This window comes from Macrobrachium nipponense, chromosome 20, assembly GCF_015104395.2.
Source record: "Macrobrachium nipponense isolate FS-2020 chromosome 20, ASM1510439v2, whole genome shotgun sequence".
NCBI lineage: Eukaryota > Metazoa > Arthropoda > Malacostraca > Decapoda > Palaemonidae > Macrobrachium > Macrobrachium nipponense.
The window spans coordinates 51956746-51976745 of record NC_061089.1 but is presented as its reverse complement, the minus strand read 5'-3'; the positions used below and the strand labels follow the sequence as shown (position 1 = coordinate 51976745).

The 20000-nt window shown below is 34.2% G+C and overlaps 1 long non-coding RNA gene across 4 annotated transcripts in view; it reads right to left on the bottom strand.

The window, feature by feature from the left end:
• LOC135221041 (uncharacterized) overlaps positions 1-20000 on the bottom strand; it is a 104409-nt gene that overhangs the window by 51278 nt on the left and 33131 nt on the right. For all 4 annotated transcript variants that reach the window (XR_010315860.1, XR_010315856.1, XR_010315858.1 and 1 more), the window contains one exon: positions 4346-4505. This is a non-coding gene — a long non-coding RNA (uncharacterized LOC135221041). The remainder of the gene's footprint in view (positions 1-4345; positions 4506-20000) is intronic.

Here is a 20000-nt window from a genome sequence, read left to right as displayed (position 1 = left end):
ATGATTCCCATGCCCCTAAATATTTAGAAAAATCAAGTAAATGCTGTACCATGAAAAGTTTAAAACCACAGCCACAATATTGGATTATTTGCCTAAGTAGACCTGTTTGCTTCTCTCTCCAACCATTTTGCGACAAATTATCCTAATCTAGCTTCTCAATATCCTTTAAAGTAGCCTGGAATTACTTAGCAGTCTAAAAGCTATCATAATAATGAAATCATTTTCACCTTTCGTTCTTTTTTGTTCCGAAAGCTTCCAGGAAAATATTATTTCGTTATTGGTACAATGGTACAAATATACCTCATTGGTTTTCCTTCGTGACTCTGAGATCCATAGTTCATTTTACTTTATTCAAATGAATTCACTGTTTGTAATTTCATATTCTAATCTTCATCTTCGTAAATCGAACATGTTCTTAAACTTTTAATACTCAAGTGACAATTGCAAATTTTTTAAATGGCTCTCTCTCTCTCTCTCTCTCTCTCTCTCTCTCTCTCTCTCTCTCTCTCTCTCTTAAGCCAAACAACGAGCTAAGGAAAGAATTATCAAGCCAACAAAGTACCCAAAGCAGAGAGGAGAAGTCCGATAAAGCGAAAAATAATTTGGATAAAACCTTTCCTCTTTCGTCCATCGGGAAACGACAGTCTTTAAATGAGTCTCCGTCTCCAGAAAAGGAAACGAGTGCAGAGGTTCTCTCTCTCTCTCTCTCTCTCTCTCTCTCTCTCTCTGCACACAATTTTGGGGCATGTGTCCGGGGGAGCGGGGACAGGGGGCTACAGACCCCCGCCTGCTTCGATTCCCAAGCCAAGTTCTATTCTCTTTGCGGCTGTGGGAGACTTTGGGGGCGTGGGGAGGGAGTGTTTGGCATGTTGGAAGGGGGGGGGGGGGTGTGAGTGTGACCACCTTAGAAAAGATTTCTTAGTGAGTTTGGCCCACTTTTTCCTGTGTTTTTGGTTTCGTTTTCCCTTGCTGATGATGGAATTTACTAGCCTTCTTTACTGAATTATAAATATTTATATCAATCTGTTCTTTAATTTAAATGGGAAAGTAAGCGTTGCTTTCTTCCGATTATATCCCACTTGTCCTATTGGCTTTGTGGAATTATTTTCAAAGGGTGCTTTAAAGCTCTTGAATATTCTTTTTTTTTTTTGTGATGTCAATATTCATGTCTTAAACATTTCCTACTTTTTCAAGAAAAACAATTGCGCAACAGCCATTTTCTCAATATAGGCAGTCAGCACTGATAATTTAAAACATAAATACGGGGATAAAAAAAACAAAATTAATAGCTAAACTTCCATTTCTAAAAACAAAAATTCAATTAACATCCAAGTAATATAAGAGAGTTGATTCTGTCAATAAAATTATATGATGCAAACAGAATGTTATCTGAAATATCAAGAATTACTTCCGATCAGTAAAAAACAAAATCACGTGATATTCAGGTACAGATGAAATAAAATTACTTCTCCCAGCTTCGTTGTCTCGTCCGTCTATCGAAATCAGTCATAAAACTTTTTGCAGCGTGTTCCGTGAGATGTCTTTTACGATGTCTTGCAGATTGAAAAGAGAAGAAGAGTTTCTTTTCTCTCTCTCTCTCTCTCTCTCTCTCTCTCTCTCTCTCTCTCTCTCTCTCTCATCATCACCATCATCATCATCGCATCATGTTCGAGGAACTGTTCGTTTGCACCTCCTCGTTTGCTGTTCGTTAATGTTTACATCAGTTCTCATCCATATTCTCTTTCTTTCTGGACTCCCGGGATATAGTTATTCACCCAATTCTTCCTTCGTTTGTTGCTCGCACGTTTATGTTTTTTTGGGGGGGAATAACAATTGTTTTCTGTTTAGAATTTTTCACCTTTTGATTTTAGCTTTCTCGAGATGCCTACGCCGTTCATTTTATCTGATACTTTTCTTTCTTCCATTTCTTCTGCATCTATTTTTCAGGCTTTGTTAATGCCTTCCTTTCTCATGACATTACTAATATCTAGAGGCTGAGAACTTGGAAATTTATTATTATTATTATATTATTATTATTTGCCACATTTACCGGAATCATATAAAATTCCCCAACAATTCATGATTTTTTTCCGGAGCACTCAAAGTGCCTCAGACAATCTACCTGGTTAAAAAGACATTCCAAGTCTCTTCTCTTTCCCAGCACGACCCAAAAGAAAAGAAAAAAAAGACATTAAGAAAATAAGCTGTTATTGAAATGACAATGGAAGTGGCTAATTTTAAAAGCACTCTCAGCGCTTCCAGACAGTCAGTTATAAAAGCAGGGGCTTTCAACCCCGTCTGAAATTCCATGTCCCAGATTCCAGATTTCAGAGTAAGAATTAACGAAGGGTTCCCGCTCTCATTGTGTTGTTAAACTATTATGACATGAGCTAGACGAAAAGATTCTTTGATTATCCATGAATTTTTCAAAATTTTATTACTTCATGTATTAATTCACATTTGGTATTTATACGTGCGTGCGCTCGTCTAATATAGTTTTTGTCGATATATGCATCATAAGTACATACATACATACATATAATATGTATGCATATATATATATATATATATATATATATATATATATATATATATATATATATATATATATATATATATATATATATATAATAAAACTGTTTCCTATTCAGTATTAGACTAATACATAAAATTGGCCATACAAGTAGCATCTCCACTTTACGAAAATTGTGTCCACCTCTGAACTACAGCTTGCGTCGTTTCACACAAGAAAAATGAGATGTACTGCATATGCGTTTTGTTTTGAATTCGTTGATGATAATTTAGTCAAAGTCGACAGTTTTTATGTCGTACGTGTATAATTATAGACGGAGACGTTTTTCTCTTAGGTGAACTAATCCTACTGTATATTTTGAATAAAATAATCCTCATAAGACAGTTGTGAAATCTTTCTTTTAAAGAATTATAATTCCTCATGTGGGGTTTCCTCACGTGCATGGGATAACATTATATCTTTGAAATACTGTAATATCATAATTTTAAATGTCACCGCTGATGTCACAGAAGATTGCTAGTCTCACTTTTCCAACAACAACAACAACAACAACAAAAAAGGTGGAGGGGGGGGGGTAGGAAACTCATTACTGGGTTGAAGCCCCGTACCTTCTCTCAAAAATGCTGTTATTGTCGTATTAATAGATACAGACATTTTTTAAAGCAGGGAATCTCTTTATTCCTCTATAATTTTATACTGTCTTCATCGTGTTACTTTTGAGGAGTCAATTAAAACAAACTGCAACCCGGATAATATTGCTCAGTAGTTAAGAATTATTTCTGAAATAACAAGACAAGCTACTTTTTGTTATTATGAATATCTTCTTCTGTAAGTCGCAAATGATACCTGAATATGTCTATCAGATTTTATTCTTTAAAAAAGGAAAAAACAATTTTAACATCCTTCCTCTCCCAAAACAGATCATTCAGATCGTTACCGTATTTATATATAAAAAAAATCTTAAAGGTGTAATGAATGAATTACACAAACAACTTCGCCCAATCTTTAGTAAATCAGCGGGGTTTAGCACATGTACAGAATAGTAATTTTATAATCAGATTTCTTTAAGGCAAAATAACCTACATACATAATACATTTCAAACACACACACACATATAAGGTTAACATTTTGATAATGACAAACGTATCTTCTCAAGTACATACATGAATTTCTCTTGCAATATAGGTTGGTGAAATAAACTAAAATATCCAGAGCTTAACAAGTCTGTTTCCATCCTGTGGGTAAGATTTGAACATTTCACTTTTTCGAAAAGTGCTTACTTGAAAGAGGATTTCCTTCACAGTTTGACTTAGCTCTAGTGCCATAATGGGTAAATGCTCTTATGTACACAAAATGTATAAGTACAACCAAGCTTCTCGTCTGTTTATTGACGAAATCGTAACGAACACTATTTTAAGCAACTACACAAAATATTATATGGGTTATTCGCGACTAGAAAGAAATATGTTTTGGTAACTAATCTGAATGATTATAGTTATCATATGCCAATATAATACAAATAATAACCTTCCCAAGATTTTCTAATTTTTCTGGTTGTTAAAATAACATTTCCATGATATGTGTAGGCCTCATCAACTAAATAAAAGGAGATGAAATAAAAAGTAATTTTTTCACGGAAAACATCTATAAACAATATCCCTTAGAGTTTATGGTCTACGAGAGCGATCACGTCACTGTCTCATTTGAAGATAATGCTACTGTCATTATAATGACTCTTATGCGACATCTCACGGAGAAATGATGTCATCACTTCCATTTAAAGGCTAAAAAAAAAAAGCGTCAAAACCGACCTTTAGTAGGAGATGTCATGGCTCCTTCTCCGAACACGTAACGCCACTTCGAAATTCTATTGCTGTCAGAGCGGACGACACGCCAGAGAATGACTTCCTTCCTTTTTCTGGGGCTTCTTATGAAGGCCATCTTTTTTGTCCCCACAAAGAGGCTCATATTCTGAAAGGAAACAAAAACAAATGACGTCACGGGAAAGTTCTCTCTCCTGTTGAAGGGTTCCCTTACTGGCTGTCAAATCTTGCCCGGAATAAATGGGTCATTTCCTTCTATTTCTTGTGAGGATTTCTTTCCGAAGGTCAAGCGGAAGGAAATTGCACACACACAAACACACACACACATATATGTAGAATCAATGGTTACCGAATTCTACCTTTCATTCAGCCAAGCGTTTTATATGGCTGTTTAGTTCGATGTAAAATTATTATTTTCGCTCAACTCTGAATGAAATACATAATTGCTAACCTAACAGTTCTTAATTTATAGTTTTCTACCAGCATCAACCTTGTTAAAAAATGTTTTCATTCTCTATTTGCCCAGCTTGATTGTAATTTCTTTATTTTTATTTAAGATATTCATTTACTTAGAAAACTGGTTCAGCACTGCAAACTAAAACTACAGAAATTATCAGACTACAAAATCCTTCCATTTGCAAGAATCACGTGTTATATCCTAAATGTATAGAGATAACCTTTTTAACTTTTTACCCATTTTCATTCGTGGTACTCAAAATAACCCAGAAATCTGTTCTGGACATAATTAGTGCTTTGCAGAAAATATGAAAATCTAGTTTCCTTTCGTCCTTACTCCCACTTTCCCTGTCTTTATTACGAAACTTTATTTATTTTATGTCTATCTTCAACTTAACCCTGCCTTTATGTCATACTAACGGGAAAAAAAAACTATGCCGTTGGATTCGCTTTATATAGCAACTAAAAATAAATCCCCAAATCATACTTCTGACATCGACGAATGCCTCAAGTTTTCCCCGGAGCAGCTTCTAATTAGTGAGCAGATAAACTGGCCATTTTCTAATTACCCTCTTTAGAAAGACTCGTGGGAGAAGAAAACAAGTTTGGAATGAAATATCCGAAGAGTTCTTTCCTTTTCTCGTTTTCAACTACTTCACATGGTTATGATAAAATGGATCGAGGATGGATACGAAGAAAGAAAGATAAAGATTAATAGTACTGCTCAGGGATCAAGGACATCAAAGCTCCAGTCAAGGATTGTGAGTCATGAACTCTCGTAACAATCGCAGAAAAAGGACTGAGTCACCCTGGGAACTCATCCTTTCTTATAAGAAAAAAGAAAAAAAAGAAACTGGGTCACTCCTTGAAGCCAGCCATCCCCCGCCACACCCTCTCTCTTCCTAAAAACTTGGGCACATTATGATCACTGATGATACACTATTGATATACAAAGAAATGGTTGCTAGAGATTGATTCTTAGGGCAGCGGTTCTCAAGGTGGGATCCGTGGCACTTTGACATGGTGTCCGAGAAATTTACAAAATAACGGTGGATAATGATTTTTATAAACTACGTCGCTATAAACACACACACACACACACACACACTCACACACTCACTCACTCACTCTCTCTCTCACACACACACACACACAGACATTACTCAGAAAAGAAACCACTGACTTAAAACTAATAATGCAACTCAGTGAATTACAATAGCCAATAAAACTAAGAAAAACAAACTCAAAACGAGAGAAATAAAAATCATCAAACAAAACACAGGACTAAAAACCATAAAAAACAGAAGTAACGCAAGAAAAGCAAAATTAGACAATAGATAAATAAGCTTGATGACTGGAAAGCGAATGCTGATCGAAAATCAGTAGGTTATGAATAACAGGAAGGAAGACCGAGCTTGGTTGAGTTGTGACTTTAGTTTGTAGATATATATAGATTCTAAAATCCTTAAATCAGACAATTTTGAACAAGATTCTACAATATTAAAATCCTTTATATTTAGTCTTACCTGATTGCATCTACTGCAGTGTTCACGGATGGAAGACTAATAGTACTTGAATGCTGAGTCTCTACCTGTCCTGTCACTGATCCCTTCATACTGGCAGTACCTCGTTTTGATCGCCTTTATGGAACTACCTAAATGCCCCACTTGGCAGTTGGGGCATGTATCATAGAAAACAATACCAGAACGCAACAAATCAGGCAGTTTGCCTTTGAAAGGTAGCAAGCATTTTATTATAAAAATTAATTTAAAAGTCATCTGTATATAAGATCTACTAGAACAGTATTTCAATTCCTTCACAAGTTGCTTAACTGATTTACCAATGTAAGGCAATTGGAGCACAAATTATAAGCCCTGTAGATTAAAGTATTAATTGCATTTAATACTCTGAAAATGTTTGGACAGTGACGGAAAAACTCAAACCTAATCCTTAAAAAATTGGTTTCCTGTAAAGAGAGAATGAATTCTTGGATTTATCAAAGAAAATATCTAAAAATGGCATATTATTCACCTCCCTATCTAAAGTAAATTTTATATTTTCATGTCCGCTATTTAGGTAATATAAAAAAACATTTTCAAATTAAATCCAATTAATATCTTAATCCCACATACGAAGGTAATGCTCTCTCTCTCTCCTCTCTCTCTCTCTCTCTCTCTCTCTCCTCTGCTCTCCTCTCTCTCTTCTCTCTCTCTCTCTCTCTCTCAACAGAACTGAAAAATAGTTCCTGTTCTTCTCCGGGTTAAAGATTGCGGGGATGATCATTTAACCTCAACTATTTTACGAAGCGCTCTAAGTTTTGGTCATCGGTAAATCCCTAGAGAATATTGAGTCAGTTCTATAAGCCGACAATTGACGTCTCTCTCTCTCTCTCTCTCTCTCTCTCTCTCTCTCTCTCTCTCTCTCTCTCTCTCTCTCTCTCTCTTCGCTTCTCCCAGGGTTAAATTGTTTGAGCTTCGTCATTGTCTTCAGCCGTCACGTAGTAGGCAAGTGAAAAAAGAATGTAAGATTCGCAGCGTTCGATATCTTACTCTATCTTATTTACTATTAGAAAAATCCCTGCTTTAATAGGCTTGTCATTCCTATATTTGGGGCTACTCAGGAAATTAGAAAACGAAAAGGATGGTAGAGTGGGGGTAATATTTATTAAGCAGAGAATATAGATCTTAGAATGGATATATGATGCAGTGTTATAGACTAGCTATCGGTGCTTTCAGAAAAATAAAAGAACACTGACCAAAACAATGCATGTCGATAATATGGAATTGCGAAGCGATCATGTGGCCGGTGGAAGAATTATGCATAGTCAAAGCAACTGTTGAACTAAATTGCCTTTGATTCAGTTCTATCAGAAAAACATCTGAAAATAGAGTAGGTTTTGAAGACATTCATAGTACCAAGAATCTTGGTCGAAGAGATAAACTAGATAGTGTTAGTTTAGAAAGAGAATCCAGAAACAGACAGAGACTACATTGTATCGTCATTGACCTTAGCTAAAATATGTTTCCCATTTTGGTGTGATAAGTGAAGTTTGAACTATGGATAAAGACAAAGAACTATATAAATAAAATGTGAAATGCTGAGTGCAGAAATAAAAGGAAGAATGTTTAGAGTTAAAAAAGGACAGATGAAAAATGAAACCCTGCCAAACACCGATAGAAACAAATACAAAGCACATGAATGAATCATCGTAATAAGTTTGGAGAGTTGTAGGCGTGAAGTCATCAGCAGGTTGTGCGGAACAGACTAAGTAAGTCGATGGCTTAAATCACTACTTATAGCTAAGCATTTTCCAGATTTTAACAAAGTAGCAAAGAGACCTATCACTCAACTAGATTTGACCAGTGAGCCTACTAGACTTGAACCTATTAGAGCAACGAAGGTACCTGTCACTAAACTAGACTAGACTTTGCAGAAGCGACAGTACAACAGCCTCCTATAACCATATTAGATTTGACCTTAGTGAAGCGACAAGGTAACCTGTAAGGAAAGACAGTAACAGGAAGGGCAAAGTGTTGGATAAAATAAGAATCAATTGAATTTTATAATATTACAGCATTAATGGAAGATGAAACAAGAGGAGAAAGCCATGCATGGCTGAAATGGTCTATGTTGTTTCGAGGCAACTGAATCAATGGGTATTTGCTGAAGGAAACACACAGCTATTCGTGTAAATATTCTTCAAGTTATCGAGGTAAAATACGATCGAGAATAACCTGATATCAGGAGTTTAGCTGGCAAAGGGTGTGATGACAGCGGGAAATCTGTAAACCAGGATAAGAGATCAAAAACAAACGAAAGGTATCTAGGAGGGAAATGCTAAATTGGAAATGTAAGAGTTGAGAAAAAAGTAATTCGTCAAGAAAAGAAGGTAGAGTTAAGAAAAGAAAGAAAAATGCCAAGAAACGAAAGTAAGCAGTCTGAAAAAGAAACAGAGTGGGTCTAATATTCTAATATAGAATACCTAGTAAAAAATGTCACAACTGTTGTTTCTCTTTATGGGACGAGGTCACCGGGGATTTGGCCCCACTTTCCACATTCGAAGACAGACTTAGAGCAATTAAGGAGTTTAATGTAAAGGTTTAACTAACGAAGAGGAACTGAAGTAGTCGCACCAAGGGCATAATGCTGGGAATGATCTCTTAACACTCCTAACTGCGAAAAAGCCACCAACGTGGATGGACTTCAAAGATGCATTTATATATGTCTGATGCTACTCAGTGTCTTTCTTGTCTTCATTTTAGATCAGCAATAATCATTCATGTAAGATGTGTCATTTAAAGGTTAACGGAAAATATTCTAAAAGAGATCTGGGACTTGTAAAGATAAAGCGGAGATACTTGTTGTCAAGTATCTCGAAAAACGTAATTACTGAAGTACTCACTTCTACCTCCGAAAGCAAGCAAATAGGTTTCTTTATACAGGAAAAGAAATATGAATTCAGTATATACACTGAATAATTACATTAGTTTTTATCTCATTTATTATATTTACTTATGAGAACGAAAACAGCCAAAACAATATAATACTTAGTTATATTGTATATTTCTTCATTATATAGTTTTGTCCCTCAAATGGGGATGGGTCCAAAATGAAAAGACATAAAGACAAGACTGAATATTAGCCATCTAGCTAGCCACAGATATGAGAGAGAGAGAGAGAGAGAGAGAGAGAGAGAGAGAGAGAGAGAGAGAGAGAGAGAGAGTGTATATTCGATATAAAAGTACCCATACGGTCATACCCCAAAAGTAAATTCTTCCTAGTTCGACACAGGAAGAGAGAGAGAGAGAGAGAGAGAGAGAGAGAGGAGAGAGAGAGAGAGAGAGAGAGCCGAATGAACTGGTTACCGAAAACTATCGTTTAATCTGCAGTATCCATCGACCGACAGATTTAATCCTTCTCCGCGCGCCTCTTAACTGCCCAACACAGCTGCTCCTCCTCTCGCCACTCACTGCTCCGCGTTTTTTTTTTTTTTTTTTTTTTACATTTTTTTTCATTAATTGGTTTCCTCTTCTTCTTTCTCTGTTTAATTCTTTTTCTCGCCTTCCATTTTTCTCGTTCGTTTACTGAAGAGTTTGTGTAATTGTAAATTTCTTTTAGTTCTTGCTTCCCCTTTAATCTTTTTTACACATTCATTTCTTCTGGTGTCTTCTTTCTAAGAATTTTTATTTCATCATCTGGTTCATCGTCCTCTTTCTCCATTGTATTCTCTTCTTCTCCTGTGACTATTCTTTTATTTCATCTTTACTATTGATTTTTGTCATTCTTCTATCCATTCTCCTCTTCCTCTTATAAATTGTTCTTTTTCATCAAACATTTGGGCACTTCTCGATTTTTCCTGCCTATTATTATCCCTTTCCTTTCTCTCATTTTCGAATTTTTCTTACTTTTTGTCACCCCTTTTTTTTCTTTCTCTTTCCTTTCTCTCCTCGTCTGTCTCGTTTCCTCTTGGTTCTTCCTGAAGAGTGAAATCGAGTTTTTCGGAGTTCATTATTTTTCATTACCATTTATTTTCCACGTTTATTCTTAAATATCTCGTTCATTTCCTATACCTTATTCCTCCTCCTCATAGTTTCTTCATACGATCATGATAAAAAAAATTTTCTAGATAAATTTCTATCAGTTGTTTCGTCTTCTCTCCCTTTTTATGTTTTCTCTTCGATTCTTCTCGTTTCTAATTCTAATTTGTCGTATTTGTAAGCTAAAAATGTGAGTTGTGTTATACATACATATAATATATATATTATATATATATATATAATAGATATATATATAAACATATATATATATTATATCATATATGTATATATAGATATATATATATATATATATATAATATATAATATATATATATAAATATATATATATATATATAAGCATTAAGCTACAAATCTTCTTTAATATCGAATTTGCTCTACCTCGGAAATAATTTATCTTCATATATGTTAACCGAAGGAGAAATTTTAGTTGAAGATAAGTTCGTCGTCTCGTGGGATCGATCCAGCGACAGACTAGAAATCAGGACTGCAGTGACGCGCCATAAACCACGCCTTGTTAGCCGTGTGGTCTAAGGCGCGTCACTGTATTCCTGAGTTCTAATCTAAGTTGAGTATATCTTAGTTTAACCAGGCCACTGAGTTGATTAACAGATCTCCTAGGGCTGGCCCGAAGGATTAGATTTTTTTTACGTGGCTAGGAACTGGATGGTTACCTAGCAACGGGACCTACAGCTTCTAATCTGTCGCTGGATCGATCCCACGAGATGATGACGAACTTATCATCTTCTAAATAAATCCCCTTCGGTTAACATACATGAAAGTATACTATTTCCGAGGTAGAGGGAATTGCGTATTAAAGAACATTTGTTGCTTAATGCCTATGTATAAATCACGGTGATGTGATAAAATTCACACACACACACACACACACACACATATATATATATATATATATATATATATATATATATATATATATATATATATATATATATATATATATATATACATATATATATATATATATATATACTATATATATAAGCTATATATACTATAGGAAAACGATTTAAAAACTATTACAGAATTCCACAAACATATTGTTTGTTTTTTCACCTCATTGAAAAATGAGGCCGTTAATACATAATACAGGTTAGTTTTCTTTATATATAACTACATCCAATACCCGAATACCTCAAAGACCGACATAATAACGCTAATCATATTTTACACCTAAGAAAGTCGAAAACTGTAAAGATCCTATGTGAAAAGCACGCCATCCTTCTCTCTCTCTCTCTCTCTCTCTCTCTCTCTCTCTCTCTCTCCATTTCTTTCTTTCTTAGCCCTGCATCTTCATTAAGGAAAGCCATATAATCCTTGTCACCCATTATGCAAATAGCAGATTCGAAAATGAATTCATTGATATTGCGCAAGAGTACTAATTCGCTCGTATTCCCTAATCCGCGGAGGCATTTTCCGCGCATTCCAATACCTTTCAGAATCTCAGGGTTCTTCCCACGCATTTGCTAATGCAGATCCAAAGCCTTTCAAAGACCTTTCCCAAAAGCTCTTTTCTGATCTTCTGCCACCTAATTTTCCGTTGTTTCACTCTCGGAAGAAGTCACTGAATCGTGGGGAAAATTACTAATTTAGGAAATGGTTGATTTTTTTTTGTATTATTAAATTTTTTTTCTTGCTTTCATTGAAGGTATGCACACCAAGTTTGTTCTCTCCAACATACGATCTTTCATTGGTATTCGCTGGCAGACTCTAGGGATGTCGTTAAATATGGTGTTTAAAAGATGCCTGATGTACAATGTCATTAAATAAAATAATGTGGATACCTTATAACGATTTCTTTATTCGTATTTATTTTGCCGTTCGCTCATATCAGCTCTTATAATTAATCTATATAATATAAGGTATTGGCATTCATATTCCGGAGCAAATTTTTCGTCTTGTACAGAAAACCTCAAATCATCTTTTGTTAAATACATATACTAGTTTTATTGTTAGATTCTAGATGACCAACTCTTTGCATAAATGGTTATACGATACTTTACGATAATAATGGTTTTATTCAATAACATAATTGTTTCGTTTAACCTCTCATAAAGAGAGCTAATCTCTGTCAGTGGTTTAAATTACGAGTTTCATATTCTCAAGGAAAAATTTAATTTTAATAAGTGTATGTTCCTTGTATTTATCCCATTTTCCTTCGAGAAATAGTAACGATCAATTTGATTATATTTTCATAATCAAAATATGTTGATCTTTGCGGAGTAAAAAGCTCTTAGAAGTCAAAAGCAATACTCATTTCAACAATCATTTTTTATGGGTATGATTTTTTTAAAACTGTTCATCTCATGTGGAGTAATTCCATTTTTATTTCCGTTCTGATCAAATGTTTTAAAACCACGAGAAATTGACTTCGGCAAAATGAACAAATTGTCTTTCCTCTTGATCTCTATTTATCTCTTTGCCTTTAAATAACATCAGCTCCTGTTTACCACGATTCAAATGTGGCTTTACAGCGGCAGTGAATCTTAATTAATTTTCAGTAGTATGTTTGTTTCATGGTAAGCAAATCTGCCAACTGGTACACATGCAACCATTACTGAAGCAAAAGGACGGAGGGAGTTCAACCAATGCTTTTAAATGCCAATGCATGTAAATTATTCCGCACTTCCCTTCATTCTAACTTACCAAATGATACAAGTGGGAGGAGGGAGTTTGGACAAGGAAAAATACAACGACAAAAGATGGCGTTGGGGTCGGGGTTTGGAGTTAACAGATAAGAAAGACAGGAGAGAGGTAACATCAACTGATACTAGTTTAATCGTTGTGGCGAATGTTGTTTTTCGTTATAAGAACAGAATATCACGGTTTTGTTATGGTAAATTTCGTTCTTAATTCTGATTAAAACCTTGGTTAATTTGACCAAAGCAGAACAAGAGAAAAATAAAAAGTAATAAACAGATTCATCATACATAATTCATTTTGTAAAGGTGATAAATATCATGCTTCGACAGTAAGACTCTCAAATAAATGACTCCTATTAGAAATTATTCGTTGCCTGGCGATAATAAAAATGTTTCTTGAATTTCATTGTACATATACTGTGCTGAACTTGTATACTAAACAATTCTCTCTCTCTCTCTCTCTCTCTCTCTCTCTCTCTCTCTTCTCTCTCTCGCTCTCTCTCTCTCTTCTCTCTCTATCTCCTCGTCTCTCTCTCTCTCTCTCTCTCTCTCTCTCCTGTCCTAATGAGCTTTGACTTAACTACGTTCACATTATTTCAGCATTTTCAATATATATTTCCATTTCTTCAGTGCATTTTCTTTAAAATCTCCATTTTCTTTTTCGCCATCAAAGAAAGCAATTGACACTTGTTTCCCCGTACGCATGAAAATTCTACTAGCTTGAGGTTGTCTCTCTTATATAGATATATATATATATCTATATATATATATATATATATATATATATATATATATGTGTGTGTGTTTGTGTTGGTGTGTGTGTGTGTGTGGTGTGTGTGTGTGTAGTGTGTGTGTGTGTGTGTATGTGTGTGTGTGTGTAAGTATATACTTATATGCATATGTGTCTGTATATATATATATATATATATATATATATATATATATATATATATATATATATATATATATATATATTATCGATTTAGCAAACTACAGGAATAACGTAATTGAAACCCTTTTCCCGTTTCATCCTCTGAATGAGTCTTGGCTCTCAGGAAACCGAACGAGTTGTTAAAGGTTCTTTCTCTTGGTCGACCATTTCACCGAGGGAGGGCAGGTAGGGGGGGGAGAAAGGGGGGGAAGGATGGAGATGCATGACCCCTTCCAACTATCCCCCTCCCTCAGCCCCCCACCTGTTTCGATTCCCAGACCAAAGTTCTTTTGTGTCTGTGGAAGGCTGCTGTGTCCACCACCTCGAGTGGCCAAGAAAAGTGCGAAGTTGTAATCTGAAGAAAGGAATCCTATTTGTATTTTCCTGCTTTTGTCTCCGGGTTTCCTCGAATTTTCCACTCCGTCATTAAATTTTCTGGATTTTGTTGATCTCATCGTAAATAATATGTGACAGATTTTGAGGTACTTAAAATTTAATCGATTTATGTTTTAAAGATGGTGACAAAAGAACGTCTGTTCCGGAAATTGACGCTGATTTTCGGTATCTTTATTAAATTGTAAATTTCATAACGATGCCTTTTCGATATCTAAATTTCAAGTGACTTTCTTTACAACAACTTTCATTTAATATTCTACTTTCGGTTTCATGAAAACTTTAAATTTTCTTTTACATTTGCCTTAATGATAATGTAGCAAATATTTCTGAATGCATATTCTTGCAAAGCTATACTTTCCAATGTGTTTACTTGATCCTATTCTTCAGAAGACACATTAATAATGATGTTTTCATGAATGTATCAATGTTATTTACTCCAATTCCTTGTTTTTTTGTGTGATATATATATATATATATATATATATATATATATATATACACACACACACACACACACACACATATATATATATATATATATATATATATATATATATATATATATATATATATATATATAAAGATATACTATGTATATACTTCTTAAAATCATTGAATATATTTACTGTATAAAAACATTTAGCAATTCATCATCATTTTCACATTGAAATATATACAAAAATACCGACCAGAACGAGAAATTAACGTCCAAAACACCAGAACAAAGAAAGGCGTTATCCGTAGTGTCAGCTCCATTAGGAAGGAATTACCTAAGAATAGAAAAATAACATCGTTACTCCAGCTCCGCAGCCTCGTCCATCTATCGGAGCCGTCATAAAACTTTCGCCTTTGTTCTCTGGGAAATTTCTTTTACGACGTCTAGAAGATTGAAATGCGTAGTAGTCTCTCTCTCTCTATCTCTCTCTCTCTCTCTCTCTCTCTCTCTCTCTCTCTCTCTCTCTCTCTCTCTCTCTCCTGACTTCATCACTTTCTGGGTCTCTCACTCCATCATCATCATCGACTTATAACTAGTACTATTACCCTTTCAAGGCATGAGAACTTCGGTACTGGTTTGCATCTGTTCGGTGATTTTGGTGTACGTCAGTACTTTCCTCCCGGTTTATTGTGAAATTAGAATCTATTCCGTTATAATTCTCGAGGGTGATTCTTCGATAAACCATTTCATTCCTGCGGATTATATTTACATTTGCATATATATGTACTATATACATATATAATGTATATATAAAAATATGTATATATTCTGCATGGCATTATTTCACATATTATGTTTGAGATTGAGTGCGTGTGTGTGTGTGTGCTATTTTTTCATTAGTTTACTAAGATACTCTGCCAATGTCGAAATTTTAGAGAAAATAACTTCTGTTAAACCAGAAAAAAATAAACACGATAAATAATCGTTCCAGGAAGTTTGACTTTGCAAAAGTATGTTCTCTTTGGAGTGTTCTTTTGAAGTTTTTTTTTTTTTTTTTTTTTTTTTACTTATGTCAGCAAAGTAGGCAGAACTACACGATATATTAAATAACGAAACCACTATGTTATTATGAGTTACCAATATAATTACTCAAATTCGAACTGAAGTGAAGTTTTCATGTGCAATGTGTATCATAAAGAACTGACTGAGAATCGGAAAATTTCTAATTTGTATACAGCCAAAGATACCCATCGATTTCCAGGCACTGCAAGACGACCAACTGAAACAGCCTTAAAGAATTTCAACTGCTGCTGACATAGTAATGGAAATGGAATACTGTCAGCTTCAAAATTCGATTTTCAATTCGCTTCTGGGTATCCGAAAGATTAGGATCTTGTTCTGGTAAATATTTTTTTAATTTAAAAAGAGCTGGGTGAATTTAGTAAAAAAATCAGGACAAATAAAAGAAATAAAACATACTAATTCTTTAAAGTTTTTTTTACCATTTAAGAACAATATCCAAAGTACGTTTATTTGCATAACTTTTGCTTTATTTATGCATTTATTTTTATTTCAGCCTAATTATATTCTTGTATTATTTTTGTATGGACATTCATTATCTCTAACTAAATTTTTCAAATCTATTTGGTCATAAGTTTATCTGATATCAGTTAATATGATTTTAAACATTCTATTTTCTATTTTCACTTTTCGTTGGTTAAAAATATTTACATTCAGTATTTTACTTAAAGGAAGCCTTTAAGTAACAGAATTTTTATTTTTACTTATCTGATCTCACATTCAATATTTCTAAGGTAAACAAGCTGCGATAATTGTAGTTTATGAATGAATGCTTATTTCAAGTGAAATATTTCACTGTTAATCTAGAGGCTACTTGGCTTTCTCTAAGCGAGTAGGAAATTTATCCCTCTCTCTCTCTCTCTCTCTCTCTCTCTCTCTGTGCGTGTGTGTGTATGTGTGTGTGTGTGTGTGTGTCTAAGACTATTGCCAAAGTTTCCCCCCGAGTCTCTTATATGTATGCTGAGTGTCACTTCCAGAGCTTTGAAAAAAAAGGGGGGTTGGGGATGAAAGTGTATATAGGAGAGAAGAGCCTCCCTCCCACTCTTCCTCCCATTCCCCTTCTCCCAAAAAATCCAATGAAAGTTGAAGAAAAAAAAATAACGGAAGGAAAAAAAAAGGTGAAGGTAGGAGGAATAGTGGGGGGGGGGGGGGGGGAGGGGGGTTGAGGACTGGAAACATCAGGACCACTTTCTGCATTAGCAATTTTCTCCGTCACTCTCTTGACTTTTAAGACCCGAAACAATGGAAATTTATATGGCATGGGAGAATGGAGGAACCATTGGAAAAGCCCTCGGAAAGGTTTTTTGGGGCTTTGGATTTGTATTAGAAAAGGTCAGGAATGACCACAAGATTTTAAGAACCGTCGCCATGCATGGAGAATGTCTCCGAAGACTTGGGAATACCGAGCTAATAATGAGTGTGCCGGAAGCAGGGACCCAGAATTCATGACGGTGGTTGATCTGCATTTTAGGTGACTGGTGTTTCCTCGATTGCCTTTATGAGAGAGAGAGAGAGAGAGAGAGAGAGAGAGAGAGAGAGAGAGCTATTTTGAACTATTTTGATTATCAATTACTCAGTATGGGAAAAAAGGAGATATAAACTTAATACGGATACAGTATAACCATATTACTGAAGAAAGGCAGCAATTAAGACCAAGGTAAACAAGGGTATAATTACAGTTGTGTAGGTAAATTTTCCTCCAAATTATGATTAATTAATTGCGTTTGCATCTACCCTTTTTTTGGGTGGGGGAGGGGGTTACAATAAGATTGTGCTAAGTGGTGTAATATACAAGGTTAAAATTAATCCAAGTAATCACTATATCCATTATGGAAATAATTATGAGTCATTTCTGTCTGTCATTTATTCTGACAGTCTGAGCACGTCAGTAAATACAAGGAATGAAAGACAAACAAACAGCCTGAAGTATGTGACAATGTCGTGTGCCATATGTAAATTGCAACAAAATTATATGATTGTCCTTCTACGTAGCTTTCAGAGGAGGGGCAGGGGGAGGTGGGTGACTCAAGGCTGTAGACTTCCAGCAAACGTCACTGAAATGCTTAAAGGAAGCATAATGCAGACTGAGTAGCAGTTGTATCCAGACAACGATGGCTGTGGGACGCAAAAGTACTACCTCCTAATGGGAGGAGTAAATATAAAGGTCCAAAGGTCATCTTAACGACAGGATGGAAGCAGATGGCAGTGTGATAACGAGAGGACTTGACCTTATGGTCTATAATGAAAGTTCTAGCATGAAATTTCTAGAAACATTAGCCAAAAGATTTTGGAAGTAAACTGACAAAGATACTGCATGCTCAGCATGTGGCTTAACCCCCGTCCAAAATCTCTAATTCCCCCCCTCCCCCCACCCCCATAGCACCAAACGTCATTCCCTGTTTCTATGTGCAGCAACACAAAAATGCGTTGCACATGTGCAAGAATATTTTCTAAGCCAACTAGAGCTAGCTTTATAACATATTCTTTAATATTGGAATCTTTTTTCCTAGCAAACATGTATGAGAGAATGTACAGCTGAATGATTAGTAATGTGCCTTCTAAAATGTGTTCGAGTAAAAAATACCTTTTATATATTCTTAAAACATTACCTGTTATTCAGTGTCAAATAATTCAGAAGAACAATTAGCAATTGTTTTATTAACTTTGAACTTTCATATTCTGATTGAACTGCACTGAATTACTATTTCAACTATTTCCCATTAAAGCTTCACAATAATTCTTATGCCACCAAAGCATAAGGCCATCTGTAATTTACAGCGAATGACTGATAAATCCCTCACTCCGAAAGAATCACAATAAAATGAATAACACGGAATTCATGACCTTAGATGATAAAACTAATTTTTATAAATCCGTCGCTTCCTTTGTATTTCAGTGGTATACTATTTTTATAGTAATCATTAGTACCTAAATTTTTATAATTTGACTACAGTTGTTAAATTTTGTCCTATAGTAATAATAATAATAATAATAAAAATAATAATAATAATAATAATAATAATAATAATAATATTAATAATAATAATAATAATTATTATTATTATTATTATTATTATTATTCATTATTATTATTATAATTATTATTATTATTATTATTATCATTATTATTATTATTATTACTATTATTATTAACCCACAGGAAAATTAATTCCAACGCTTCCGTGCATTGCGGTGTAATAAACCACGAATTGCGAAGGAAATTTGTAAATAGCAAAACACAGGAGAAGCTTCATGGTCAGGGAATTATTACCAGGAAATAAAAAAAAAAAAAAAAAACTAAGCCTATTCTGATTGGTTTGGATTCCCCACAGGCCTTTTCATCGAATCAATCACATACCCAGACACAATTGGCCTCCTCCCCACAACGTTCATCATCTATTCTATCGGGTATATATATATACATACATATATATATATATATATATATATATATATATATATATATATATTATATATATATATGATGTATATATATATATATACATATATATATTGGTTATTTTTTATAAAACATTCCTACAGTGATACAGAAATGGTATCCTATAAAATAACTATTGATTTTATGTCATTATATTATACACGTGAGTAACCAGAAATAGGAGAATGTCTGTTGAATGAAAACTTTAAAAAAAATAAATGTACCAGTAATAATAATAATAATAAAATAATATTATTATTATTATTATTATTATTATTATTATTATTATTATTATTATTATTATTATTATTATTATTAGAAACCCAACGGGAAAAAAGCAAATAAGTGGCTAAAACTAAACTTCATCAACTGGAAAACGCAATATAATACCACGGGTTCAAAACAACTCATTCTCTTACATCTTTCTTCAGCACTGAATTTCTCTTATGACGCACAACGAACTAGTTGAAAAAAAAGAATTATGTTCTTAAGAAAATGTTTGCAAATGTTGCATAGTTCTATACATTCAAAAAAAGACACCATCAATTCTTCTTGGCTTGAGAATGGATTAGCCAGTATGTGTTTCTTGGAGATTCACATGTACACACACACACACACGCACACACACACACACACACACACACACATATATATATATATATATATATATATATATATATATATATA